Consider the following 5,474-nt stretch of genomic DNA (forward strand, 5'->3'; position numbering starts at 1 on the left):
TGTAGAGAAATGCTAGGGTGGTGAGGTGGGAGTGGGTGGGTGGGTGGGGGAGTACACTCATAGAAGCAGGGTAAGGGGGGATGGGACGGGGGCTTGCAGAGGGGAAACTGGGAAAAGGGATAACATTTGAAATGTAAACAAATAAAATATCCAATTAAAAAAAAAGATTGTCTATGAGTTCAGTTCCTAGAGCCCACTAGGTACCTCACCACAACCTGTAGCTCCAGCTCTAGTGAGATCTGACGCTTCTGGCCTCCGTGGGCACCTGCAGTCACATGCATATACAGATAGACTCACACTTGTAGACTAATTTAAAATAGTAAGCCTTACCAAAAAATTAAAATAAAAATATGTGTGAAATGGCACTCCCTCAAACACTACCTCAATGGGCTTGTCTTTCATAGGTATGACTGCGAGATTCAGTTTTCTCAGCTAAGTAGGAAGTGTGCTCTTTTGCTGGAAATGCCAATAGCAGCTTTTTTCTTGAAATATATACAAAGTGTAACACCTACAAAAATAATCTCCTTGGAGTGCCAGCTATATGAGGATTTTTTTTCTCACAGAAGACTAGCCTGCCGGTGTGTTTGTCTTTCTTTTGCTTGCTGTTAGCGTGGATTTGGTGTGTCTCCTGAACCGTGCGAAGGGCTGGTGAGACGGCTCAGCAGGTGAAGGCATGTGCTTCCAAGTCTGACAAGCAGAGTTCAATTCCTGGGACCCACAGGATGGAAGGGGAGAACCAATTCTCACAAGTCGCTCTTCTCCACGTGTGAACTATGGTGTCCATGTGCACACTCTGTGTGTATCCAAGTGTGTGCATGTGTACCTAGATGTATAAAAATAAATAAATGTAATTAAAACTTTTAAACTATGTGAATCGTACTGTTTTTGTTTGTTTGTTTGTTTGGTTAGTTTTGGGTGATGCTTCTGGGTTATAGCTCACTTACTTGTTCTGTAAGAATTTCTGAAGAAATTATTATAAGATTTAGTCATGAACCCCCCTATAAAGTCTATTCCAAGACCATTCAAATTTGCCAAATATGCAGTCATTTTCATACAGGGAGCAAAATTTACTTCAGAGATGTTCACAGACTTGGTATGTTTCCAAATACTTGCCTGCTTTCCATATTTAAATTTTGACTGACAAATAACTCCCTGGTCATCATACAGTGACCACTATGACAGAATTTTACACCAGAAATAGAGGAGATGATGTGAGGGGAGAAAATGACCTGTTACCAGGATCTTCCTTTCCTCCCAACAGCTTAGAATGCCTATCATGAGAGCAGATGCCCTCATGTCACAAAGCAGATGCTGTGTACAGACGTGTTACAGCTGTTTGGGTTGGAATTTGGCTGCTGTAACGACAGACTCAAACTCCACAGTATCAAAATCCCTATCTGTAACTTCCAGATGTCAAAAGTTAATCTGAGAATCATCTGCATATAAACAAGTTTCAGAATCACTATTAATAGAACTTGGTGGGTGTGGTATGCATTCGCCATGGGAAGTGGTCTTCATGAGCTGGTTTCATCTGGCGGATCCATGGCCTAAAGCTGCACACTTGTAACGTAGTAGGACCTCTCTGTCATCTTTCTCTCTCAGGTTTTATTTTCTGGCCTTTTGTTTCTTACACAGATTTTCCACAGTTGTATTGCGTTGTCAATGGTAGCAGTTAAACACTGAGCAATGTTTTTCTTTCTTTCTAAAAAATGTAGTCTTTTTATGCATTTGACCACACTCACTCCCTATGTGAGCCCCCCAACTCTTTTCAGAGCCACCCCTTCCTCTCTACTCCCTGTCTTTTCCCTTTTTCTTTAATTACCACTGTTACATGTATATATACGCTTATATGTATAACTACAACCCACTGTACTCATTTAATGTTGCTCATAATTATATTTTTAAAGTTGCCCACTTGGTATTGGATAACCCACTGGGGGCTATGTGGCATTTTTATATGCTGACTAGGTAATTTTATTGATCTCTTCTATTTCTAAATTTCTCCGTAGTTGGATTCTGGTTCGTGGCTTTGCTCGGGTCTATATGCATATTCTCCTCAGCTATGAGACTGTGTTTTCCCCTGCTATTATCAAAAGGTGACAATCCTACCACCCTTATCCCCTGTTGTAGTTTTCCAAAATAATTAAATTCTGTATAGAAATTCTACCCATTTCAGCCACATCAGCATCTAATGCTCCTTTCATCCAGGAGAAGAACCACTGCATAAGCAGCTTCCGGCTCCCGCAGTGTGGCAGTGGTGCGGGGGTGGCACTGGGGGAAATACATGTATGCTTCCATTGCATTTTAATTTGTAAATACTCTCCCTTCTCAGTGCAAAATGTATTTCTGTGCTCAGCCAAAAAAAATCACTTATGGCACCCCAAAAAGATAGAAATCAAATGAAGGAAGACCTGCAAAAAAAGCCAGCAGACCCTAGTCTCGCCTCTTACTGATAGTGTCTTTGAAACAAATCTCCAACTCTAAATAAGTTTTTCATCTATAAAATGAGAAAATCGATATATCCCATAGAATGAAGTAAAGCTAAGTATATGAAGTTCCTTTCGTTAGCCAGGGGTCCAGGCTAGCCTGGGTTAATTAGGGATATTAGAAACACATGTTTAATTTAAAGTTGGTACAGATGGTTGTGTATAGAAACACAGATATGGCCAGGCAGTGGTGGTGCATGCCTTTAATCCCAGGACTTGGGAGGCAGAGGCAGGTGGATATCTGAGTTCGAGGCCAGCCTGGTCTACAGAGTGAGTTCCAGGACAGTTAAGGGTACACAGAGAAACCCTGTCTCGAAAAACCAAAAAAAAAAAAAAAAAAAAAAAGAAAGAAAGACAGAACCACAGATATGTGTGTGAGCATGGGTTAGTGTGTTCATGTGCATGCCTTTGTTTCCTAGCAGAATGACATCCCAGCAGCAATGGGCACTTGAGTGAGCAGGTCTCAGCTCTAGGGATTCTTGGACAAGTGGCTCATTCCAGGACTGGGACAGGAAATGTATCAGAAGAGGCTGAATTGTGTCACAGAATTAAAAAGTAAGAAATTATTGACAGTATACACACAGGGTCACTGGTGGATATGGCAAAGGGACACACAGACCAAAAGAATCTACAATGATCAACAGTGAAATAGGCTGAGCAGTAAGATGAATGCATAGATCTGGGTCCTTGTTGCTATCAATAGTTGAGCACGTGGATACCTGAGAACAGATCTCTCACTCAGAGATCCAAGCGTGTGATGCAGAGTATACCTCACGGGAAGGAGAGCTTGCTCCCGCACTCCTTACACACAGTGACTTTGGTCCACAGTGACTCTACAGAGCTCTGAAAGAGCAAAGAAGATATTTACAGAAGGAAAGGCTCACAAACGTGGCGTCAGGTGGACGTTCGCTATCAACACCAAGAGTTATTTGGTGACAGGATGAGAATGGCACTTCATGGTTATGACCTTCCTCGAACAACCTTTGAACTGTTGAATCTGTTTAACCCTAACAAAATAATTAAGCAAGTTTCCATATAACTTTTATAATAGACCTGACTGGCAGACTTCAAAATGCCGTGGTAATAAAAAACAAAACAAAAATTTGAAAACATGTTCACATCAAAGAGGCCCAGAGAGTCAATATAATTAAGATGTTGGAGGAGTTTATGGGACAGAAAAGGACATTAGGGGAAAAAAATACAAGGAAACACAAGCATACTACCAACTTATCAGTAATAAATCTGCTGGTTCACTAAGTGTATAGACATACCACAGGAGCGTTTGACTTAATAACAGCGGAGCTCTGTTTCTACATGAGAACTGTGTTACTCTATGCTCAGTTTCTTATAAATCTAAAACTTCTAATTTAATATTCAATTTTCCATAATATTTTTATGAATTATTTGAGACTTTTATACAATGCCACAACCATACTTGCTTCCCATTCCTCCCACCTTTGTGTCCTCCCCTGCCCCCCCCCCCAAAAAAAAAAAACAACTCACCAAGTCCAAATTGTGTTGCTCATATACTCACTGGAACACTGTCAAACTTCTTGTGGCTATCCCCTTAAAAAAAAAAAAAACTGAGTCCTTGCCCACCCTCCCTCCAGAAGCCATCAACTGTGAAGAGCTACACCTCAGTTAAAATTCAACTTTAAAAATGTTTGTGCTGTCAGCTATTGGATGTATCACAGGGCTCCCAATGGAGAAGCTAGAGAAAGTACCCAAGGAGCTAAAGGGATCTGCAACCCTATTGTTGGAACAACATGATGTACTAACCAGAACCCCGGAGCTCTTGTCTCTAGCTGCATATGTATCGAAAGATGGCCTAGTCGGCCATCAATGGAAAGAGAGGCCCATTGGACTTGCAAACTTTATATGCCCCAATAGAGGGGAATGCCAGGGCCAAAAGAATGGGAATGGGTGGGTAGGGAAGTGGGGGGCGCTATGGGGGACTTTTGGGATAGTATTGGAAATGTAATTGAGGAAAATATGTAATAAAAATATATTAAAAAAAAATGTTTGTGCTGCCTAGTATGTGAAGATGTTCAAGTGATCTGTGTAACTATCATTATCATTAATAATGAAGTGACATATTTTCAGTTGGTACCAGTTCAAAGCATAATCCTATTTCATTCCCCTGCTTTAAGTGGGAGCCATTATATCATAGAAAGAAATACTTAAAATTTAGAAAGGGGCTGGAGAAATAGCCCAACAGGTGATCAGTGCATGTTACTCTTGTAGAAGACACAGGCTCTATTCCCAGCAGCCACATGGCAGCTTACAACCATCTGTAGGGCTGGTTCCAGGGGACCCAGTACCATCTTCTGGCCTTTGGGGGTAGGAACATTAGGCACACATACAATCCACATACCTACCTACGTACATACATGCATGCAAATGTGTGGTTCTGAGGCTTTACTCACTCTGTGATTACCTCTCTGTGAAAGCAGAGATATGAAGCGTTCCCCCAAAGGCTTAGGTCCTGACTTGACGCATGGCTGTGGTTCTCTTGAGAGGCGTTTGGATCATGATTAGGGTGTTTGCTGATTAGTTGTTTTGGCTTTTTGTTTTTGATTTTGGGGAAAGGGAGCATAATTGAGAAAATGCCTCTATCAGATTGGCTCAGTGGCAAGTCTGTGGGGGTATTTTCTTGATTAATAATTGATGTGGGAGGGTCGTACTATGGGTTGTGGCACTTCTGGGCAGGTAGTCATGGGTTGTATACAAAAGTAAGCTGAGCAAGGTAGGGAGAGCAAACCAGCAAGTAACATTCCTTCATGGCTTCTGCCATGGCTTCCCTCAATAGACTAATCCGCTATCATAAGCCAAATAAATCCCTTTGTCACCCAGTTGCTTTTGCAGCCTATCTTTGCAGCAATGGAAAGCAAAGACAATGATGACAATGACACTTCACTGATTTATCCATGGATGAGTTCTTATTGGGAGAATTGTCCAGAGATAGGACCTTATTAGAGGAAGTAGGTT

The 5,474-nt window shown here is 41.5% G+C and overlaps 1 pseudogene; it reads right to left on the reverse strand.

Moving 5' to 3' along the window:
- Window positions 1–936: 936 nt before the first annotated feature.
- Window positions 937–1,518, reverse strand: LOC110293386 (serine/threonine-protein phosphatase 2A 55 kDa regulatory subunit B alpha isoform pseudogene; annotated as a pseudogene).
- Between the last annotated feature and the right edge of the window lie 3,956 nt (window positions 1,519–5,474).

This window comes from Mus caroli, unplaced genomic scaffold (genome assembly GCF_978045245.1).
Source record: "Mus caroli unplaced genomic scaffold, Mus_caroli_1 scaffold_6, whole genome shotgun sequence".
In the NCBI taxonomy this organism is placed as follows: Eukaryota; Metazoa; Chordata; class Mammalia; order Rodentia; family Muridae; genus Mus; species Mus caroli.